The sequence below is a fragment of the Canis lupus genome, chromosome 24 (assembly GCF_003254725.2).
Source record: "Canis lupus dingo isolate Sandy chromosome 24, ASM325472v2, whole genome shotgun sequence".
NCBI classification, from domain to species: domain Eukaryota; kingdom Metazoa; phylum Chordata; class Mammalia; order Carnivora; family Canidae; genus Canis; species Canis lupus.
The window spans coordinates 40,595,765-40,604,736 of NC_064266.1; the positions used below are offsets into that span (position 1 = coordinate 40,595,765).

At 38.5% G+C, this 8,972-nt stretch overlaps 1 long non-coding RNA gene across 1 annotated transcript; it reads left to right on the plus strand.

Annotated features, from left to right (window-relative positions):
• Positions 1-4,312: 4,312 nt before the first annotated feature.
• LOC125753528 (uncharacterized) lies at positions 4,313-7,330 on the plus strand. The gene is made up of 2 exons (XR_007405583.1): positions 4,313-4,584; positions 6,627-7,330. It is a non-coding gene; the product is annotated as an uncharacterized LOC125753528 (long non-coding RNA).
• Positions 7,331-8,972: the final 1,642 nt, after the last annotated feature.

An 8,972-nucleotide genomic window follows, 5' to 3' on the forward strand; every position in this document is an offset into this window, starting at 1 on the left:
GCCATACTTATATCACAGTATTGTTAAGATAAATAACAGGAAATAAAACACTTTCAGCTTGGGTAGGTTTATCATGAGATTTTGGATAAGAGTTTAGAATGCAGTAGGTTTCTGGCAAGTTTTCTCCCTAACAAGTAAAGATTGATCCTCAGGAAAAAATCAAAGTTACTATATTATATGGGCCATTCTGTTAACAGCACTTGAGGAAAAACGAAAATGGGCTGCTAGTCTAAATGTAAATGGCACACCCAATTTGGAAATAAATGGCTAAAGGATTGAAGAACTATTGGAATATATGTCTGCCTTGTGTTTGGTCATTCAATCCGATAGTATGAAGTAAGTGCTAGGATTTACTAGTGGCACTTATCACTTTATGACTATGTGGGAGCTCTGCGGTATTATTTTTTGTGTCCCTTAGAGGGAGAAAATGCATGGAACCCACAGAAATACAAATAAAGAGACATTAGAAAAACGAAAAGAGGAGATTATGAAGCAGTGGCCAGAACCTTGGACTGCTACTATTAAGTAGAGCTATCAGGATAGCTCAGTGATGCCCGTGCTGCTTATGCTAAGTGGATAAATCTGTGTCAGTTAAGGATTCAACAAGATTTTTGTTGTTTTCTTTCGCCCTTGAACAAATTTCTCCTGAGAATTTATTTCTAAGATTGCAGAGAAATAGCAGTCTCCCAATCACTGATGGACTTGATCAGTGCAGGCAGCTGTGTCATCAGGAAATTTTTAATCCACTCTGGGTTGAGCAGGTGGGAGTATGGAAATTGGGGTTTGGAGTTAAATATACCTCCTTTGCTATGTATTTTTTTGACATATGTCATTTAAGGAAATGATCCCGAGGTGTGACTTTTTCCTCTACATTGAGGAGTGGGGGACAAAATTATGATTGAAACCCTAGTTTCTGGGCAGCCCCGGTGGCGCAGCGGTTTAGTGCCGCCTGCAGCCCAGGGTGTGATCCTGGAGACCCAGGATCGAGTCCCACGTCGGGCTCCCTGCATGGAGCCTGCTTCTCCCTCTGCCTGTGTCTCTCTCTGCCTCTCTGTCTCTCTCTCTCTGAATAAATAAATAAATAAATCTTAAAAAAAAAAAAAGAAAAAGAAACCCTAGTTTCTGAAATCTGGCTGAGTTCTAATGGTGGCTTCATCTTGTTTTAGGCATGTCATCTTAGGAATACGCTGCATCTCTACCAGCCTCAGCTCCAGAGCAGGGATGATTAGATAAGGCAAGGCACATAATGCCCCTGATAGAGTCCCTGGTGCCTCCCAAGCACTCAATATGTGTTAGCTTCCTAAGCTATCACTGCTTTTCTTCCACTATCCTTAAACCCGGGCTGTGGCAAGATTGATTTATTCTTTCAGAGCAGTGGAAGCAACCCTTTGGAATGTAGGTACTGAGGGTAACAAACTATCATCATTTATCTAAAACCTAGAATTTCTTCGCCACTCATTTGTGGTATACATTACCCTGTAACCAGACTGTGAGCGGGAGCAATTTGCATGTGGGTTTCTGCTGTTGAAACCCATTTTGGCAGCAGATTCTATTTGAAATTGTCATCGTTGTAGTAGGTCGAACATGCATGGGATATTAGAGAGCATCTTAGGATTTGCTTAGGTGTTGCCATTGTTTTGAAGGGCACAGGAAAGGACCTACGATTATTTGTGAATGGTTTTCAAACGTTTGATTCAATGAAGACAATCAAGTGCTGTTCTTTTTGGAAAAAAAAAAAATTAAGCCCTTTTTACTTGTGTCCTGGTAGGATTGGTTTAGTCTAGATGGAGTGTAGAGCCTCACTGTGATTTGGTGTACAAAAATCCAGCCTCAGTTATAGAAACAGTATAGGCCACCAAAATGAAAGTGGCAGTTTGGAGATAGATAAGTATTGTATTTCATTTTGATTAATTGAAAAATCATAGCACGGTGCCATATATTTTAATATTGTGGAATGAATGCATTTAAAAAATAGCCTATCTCTGTAATTGGCTGGGTTGATCATTATTCTCTTTCAGATGACGAGATGTTCTGGGATATTTATTGTTTCAAAACAAGAAAATACTAGAAATTACATGTGTGTGAGTTAAGCATATGTTTTCCAAAGTAGAGGCATTAAAATTGTCTTTAAATTCTTTGTGGATTGCTCTCAGCCCCCACAATGTGTTTCATTTTTATCTTCAATATCTTCAGTGGTGGCCAATTTTATGCTTTTAGTGCAAATAACCACTCTTACCAAGAGCATCAGTCCTCTCTCTCTCTCTCTCTGTCTCTCTCTCTCTCAAATCAACCCAGTATAGTCCAGTGTGGTTGAACTCAAACATCCACCATCTTCATGTGGCAGGCAGAGCTGTCTGTTTAACACATATCCATTCTCCATTCTTCTTCACTAAGGGAACCCTTGTTTCACTCTGGGCAACAGCGTACAGTTAGAGACTCACCTCTCCTGGCTCCCTTGCAGCTATAGCTGGGCTCATGCCATAGGTCGGTTGACACGTGAGTAGAAGTCTAGTGGATGTTTCTTGGAGATCCTTTATTTTCCTAAAAGAAACTTATGAAAGCTGGTGAAGCCCCTCTCTTCTTCTCTTTACTGTGAATGCTGATGTGACAAAGTCAAGACAATAGGCTGAGCATGGCAGCAAAGAAAGATAGAAACCCCCCCCCCTCATTCCCGATGACATTATTTAGAAATTACTGAATCAATGCCAGCAATCACATTATCTCCAGATTTCCTATTACCTCAGAGAAAAAGGAATTCCTATTTGTTTAGGAATTGAGCAGTTACTCTGAGCCCCAGATGCATTGAGATACACATGTGACATAAGGTGGGTATCTAATAGGCATGTCACTCATAACACATCTGCACAAAATGATATGCCCCTCCTCTGACTCTCTTTGCTTCCAGTCCTTTCTATCTCAAAGTGTCATTATCCTCATCCAGTTATTAAAGCTAGAAATGTGGAAGTCATACTTGATCATCTCCATCCAACCTATCAGTCAGTCCTCTTAGTTTGGTCCTTAGAACCTACCTTGGATACCTGCTTTAGTTGGCCCTGTCACGCAACATCCATAACAATCTTTCAAAAATAAAAGCTCTCATTGTAAGAGCTAAAATTGAAAAGAATGACCCCACCAATTGGTGGCGAGGCATGAAGCAATGAGGTTTCCCACACAGCATAAGTTTACACTGGTAAAATGACTCTGAAAAAAAGAGGCATTGCTTACTGAAGTGAAGGTCTACCACAGTTCTCTTGCTAAAGGGCTGCCAGCCAACAAGAATATGTCTGGACCGGGAAAAGTACACAAGTGTTTATATCAGCAGACCCCAAAAAACAACCCAGTGGACATCCACAGTATAATGGATGCAAAGATTAAATTGAAGGCTGTCTGCGCCAAGGAACACTCCAAATAATAGTGTAGCAACATACAGGAATTTCCAATATTATATTTAAATAAAGAAGATGTGGTTTATGTATACAATGGAATATTACTCAGTTATTAGAAATGACAAATACCCACCATTTGCTTCAACGTGGATGGAACTGGAGGGTATTATGCTGAGTGAAGTAAGTCAGTCGGAGAAGGACAAACATTATATGTTCTCATTCATTTGGGGAATATAAATAATAGTGAAAGGGAATATAAGGGAAGGGGGAAGAAATGTGTGGGAAATATCAGAAAGGGAGACAGAACATAAAGACTGCTAACTCTGGGAAACGAACTAGGGGTGGTAGAAGGGGAGGAGGGCGGGGGGTGGGAGTGAATGGGTGACGGGCACTGGGGGTTATTCTGTATGTTAGTAAATTGAACACCAATAAAAAATAAATCTAAAAAAAATAAATAAATTGTATCAATAATACTTCTTGTGGGTTTTTTTTAAGGTTTTTTTAAGGAATCTCTGTACCCAATGTGGGTGGGGCTGGAACTCACTGCAGGGATATGGGGAGTAATGTGCTCGTCCCACTGAGCCAACCAGGTGCCCCCTGTATCAATAATACTTAGCAAAAGAACCCAGACACAAACTGATACAAAGAACAGTTTCATTTAAGTTTAAAAACCTGGAAAGCCGAGCTGTATGTAGTGTTTAGCCATTCGTGTTTAGATGGGAAAAGTATAATGGAAAGCAAGAAAATTATTAGTATGGAAGTAAAACTATCATTTGCCATGGAGGGAGGGAAGGTGGCTTTGAGTGACAAAGGGGAGGCAGGGGGTTCTGGGGTGCTGGCAAGGTTCTACTTTGTGTCTTGCATTTGATTTGACAACTGCACACCTCACAGCAATCTACCATTACACCTTTCTATATAGGCATTATATGCTCCAATAAAATATACAAATCGTTTCCCTGAATGAAACCACTGTGTGTGGAACGGAATCCAGATGCCTCTGCATCTGAGAAGACTCTGCAGGAGCTGGCTGGACTCCTTTGCAACCTCACTTCCCAGCTCTTTGCAGCTTGGGCTGTTAACCACACTGAAGCTCACCTGCTTGCTGCCAGTTCCTTGAACACACCGAGCTCTCTGCCATCTCCTGGCCTCTTCACCTGCTGCTGCCTTATCAAGAAAGCCCTCCCCTGGCTTTTGTTTGGTGAGCTTTGCCTCCTTCAGAGTCTCAGGGTAAAATGTCATCTCTTCACAGAAAAGATCCTCTATAAAGGTTCTACCTCATATGCTGGGGCATACCCCTCTGTTTGTTTCCTTTGTACCTAGGACGCTTCGTGCTTCTTTTGGGGTTCTTGTCTGATTTGCTGACTAGATACATTCCAGCTATGTTGGAGGTCCCAGAAGGCAGAGATCTTTGTTTGTTCATTGTTTGTTTATTTATCATTGTAATCCCAGTACCTGGCAGGCAGTATGCTTGGTTAATGTGGGAGAAAAAGCAATAGATCGTGGACTTGAGGAAGATAGCGTATTTGTCGACCTATTTGAGTAATATTAACTATTAAATGAATAAGCATTTTCTCCTCTGGTTCATGAAGTGGCTCTAAGCAATTAAAAACTTGTTCTTTTTTTCCATGCTCTCTTTCCACATGCACAAATATCATATTGAAAAAATGACCCCATTCTAATCACAAGTGTGTTGTCTTCCAAAGCGATGATGTGGGAGAGATGATGCCTCAGGTGATTATAAACTCATGGTTCGAATGAGGGATCAGAGCTAGAAGATGCATCAGGGACCACGTCATCAATAAGGAACCCGAGGGATGGAGAGTTGAGATAGTTTCTTCACTGTGGAAGGGAGATGTGGGTTGTATTTGCTTTTAAAAAAAAGGCCACCGTTTGTCCTCAGGACCACTTTCAGGCTACTGACATCCACCTGAAGGGTGAGATACTCAGGACCTAGGAGCTACAGTTTCCCTAGGATCTCTCCAAATCTTGCCCCCTTCAGACGCTACCCTGGCCTCTGTGCCCGAGTGGTCATCTAAATTCCCAATCTTTCCACAAATTACAAAACCACAGGAGCTTTGTCAATCTACATAAAACATCTGAATGCTAATGAAATGGCCCAGCACATTAATTAGATAGTCAATAGATCATTCGGTCTTAACAGCTCAGTACTCTTCTCTTCATTTATTTTTCAAACAATAGAGCAGCAGAACATTAGGAATGAAATCAGAATACCAATTAATTCCAGTTCAGTACATTTCCAAACAAGTTTTCGGATTCATACACCAGAAATATTTTTAAAATACTTTCATAATATTCAACTCTACCTCTTTTACTCTTAATCCGAAAACAGGAAAAACCCATTGATGCTGTTTACACATGTACTCTAAAGAGATTTCAATAGAAGTAGATCAGCCACAGTGAGCCAATAAAATATGAATCCCAAAAAGAACAAAATCATTTGCGTTCATTAGTCATCAGAACTGATAATCTGGTATGAAATGTCTATACATTTAAATGGAGGGGATGCCAGTTTTGTTACAGAATAAGATTATAAAATTCAACGGTTGAATTTTATAGATAGGACTTCTTTCTGGCTAAATAACGTCCAAAACTCATTAAGAAAATGTTGTTGTTGTTTAAAGGCAGAAAGTTTAACATGAAATATCAGAGCGTTAAGTCGTTTATCCATTCCAGGAATTACTGGGGCACTTTTTGGAGGAAAAAAAAAAATCACCAACATTCTTTTTTTTTGTTTGTTTCTATTTAATCAACCTGTAATCAATTATCACTAAAAGAGAGTGTGAAGAATTAACAGTAACTAAATAAAAACCAATGTGTAAATCAAGATTTGGAGGCAGTTTTGAGATTGCTGGTTCATTTCATTGCGTTGCTATTGCTGAGTAGGGTAGTATTTTCAGACTTAAGACTCATCCCTTAGGGTATCTGGGTGGCTCAGTGGTTGAGTGTCTGCCTTTGGCTCAGGTCCAGATCCCAGCATCCTGGGATTGAGTCCCACATCAGGCTCCCTGCATGGAACCTGCTTCTCCCTCTGCCTTTGTCTCTGCCTCTCTCTCTGTGTCTCTCGTGAATACATAAATAAAATCCTAAAAAGACATATTTCCAAAGAAGCTTATATACTGACATGCATCAAAAACAAAATACCATAGGTTTTTTTTTTTCATAAACTACATACATTTGATTGCTTAATTCCTTTTTTTTTTTTTTTCGAGCCAATGCCAGGGGCATCACAATGCCAGATTTCAAGCTGTACTACAAAGCTGTGATCATCAAGACAGTGTGGCACTGGCACAAAGACACATAGATCAATGGAACAGAACAGAGAATCCAGAAGTGGGCCCTCAACTTTATGGTCAACTAATATTCGACAAAGCAGGAAAGACTATCCACTGGAAAAAAGACAGTCTCTTCAATAAACGGTGTTGGGAACATTGGACAGCCACATGCAGAAGAATGAAGCTGGACCATTCTCTTACACCAGACACAAAAATAAACTGAAAATGGTTGAAAGATCTAAATGTGAGACAAGAATCCATCAAGATCCTAGAGGAGAACACAGGCAACAATCTTTTTGAAGTTGGCCACAGCAACTTCTTGCAAGATACATCTATGAAAGCAAGGGAAAAAAAGCAAAAATGAACTATTGGGACTTCATCAAGATAAAAAGCTTCTGCACAGCAAAAGAAACAGTCAACAAAACTAAAAGACAACCTACAGGATGGGAGAAGATATTTGCAAATGAGCTATCAGATAAAGGGCAAGTATCCAAGATCTATAAAGAGCTTAATTCCAATGAGAGGCTGAACAGTCATTTGTATATTTTTCTTCATAGTATTATGATGTTGTCTTATGTTGTTGGCAGATGATTTGAGAACTACAAAAAAAGAAGAAAAAACATGAAGAAAAATAAACATTGCCCATAAGTCTATCACCAAACATTTTGTTATATTTCCTGTGGTCTGTTTGTCTGTGCCAATGTAATGTACATCTTCTATTTTTATATGTTATATCTCTATATATAAAATATATATATATAAAATATATATAGATATACACACATATTTGATGTGATTATGTGGTTTATAAATATTAGACAATCTCATACTTGAAAATTATAAGCTTTATTGAGGTGTCATTTACATGAGATAAAATTCACTCATTTTTAATTCTGAATCATTCTTCATTCCTTAAACTAGCCCAATTTGGTAGTGACTTATCATCTTTTAAATTACAAAGTATAATCTGCCAAGTTTTTGTTAGGAATTTTGCATCTGTATTTATGTACAGTTGAAGCTGTACTTTTCTTATTTTATCTATGTCAAGTTTTACATAGAGATTTTGTCAGACTGGAGAATCTTTTTTTTAAAAATTCTGGAATGGCACATATAATTGGGATCAATATTCTTGGGAATGAGAAATTAAAACAAAAAATTAAACTCACATGGGCCTGGAATTGTTATATTACTATATATGTATGTACAAATCGTGTGTGTGTGAATGTGTGTGTAAAAACTTAATAAGCAGTAACGGAGAAAAAACATTTTTTAAATTTCCAAAATTGAAATTTCATAAATCCTTGTGAATTTTGGTGGCTTGCATTATCTTATTAATGATTAATGAATGAAAACACTATATTCAAATTTATTAGCACAAAGTTGCATGTTATATTTTTTGTAACATTTATAAGTTCCTACATATTTAATTTTGCTTTTAACTTAAGTTCCTTTGACTTCTCTATTCCTTTTTTGGGGCCAGAAAGAAAACTTCTTTAATGTTTGTTTTGAAACCGTCTCTTAAGCTTATAGTCATGGATTTCTTTAGCTAATGCACTGATTAGCCATTATTTTTACTCCTTTTTCTTGTTTTCTTTAGATAGTTCATTCTTTTTCAATTCATCCTCCATTTATAATACAACCATTTATTTATATATTTATTCATTTTTTAAAATTTAAGTTCAATTTGCCAACATGTAGTATAACATCCAGTGCTCATCCCATCAAGTGCCCTCCTTAGTACCCATCACCCAGTCACCTCATCCCCCCATCACCACCTCCCCTCCTGCAATCCTTTGTTTCCCAGAGTTGGGAGTCTTTCATGGTTTGTCTCCCTCTCTAATTTTTACCACTCAATTCCCTTCCTTTCCCTTATACTCCATTTCACTATTTCTTATATTCCACATATGAGTGAAATCATATGATGTTTGTTCTTCTCCAGCTGACTTATTTCACTCAACATAATACCCTCCAGTTCCATCCACGTCGAAGCAAATGGTGGATGTTTGTCTTTTCTAATGGTTGAGTAATATTCCATTGTATACATAGACCACATCTTCTTTATCCATTCATCTGTTGAAGGACATTGTGGCTCCTTCCACAGTTTGGCTATTATGGACATTGCTGCTATGAACATTGGGGTGCAGGTGGCCCAGCATTTCACTGCATCTGTATCTTTGAGGTAAATACCCAGTAGTGCAGTCATAGGGTAGGTCTATTTTTAATTTCTTGAGGAACCTCCACACAGTTTTCCAGAGTGGCTGCACCAGTTCACATTCCCACCAACAGTGCAAGA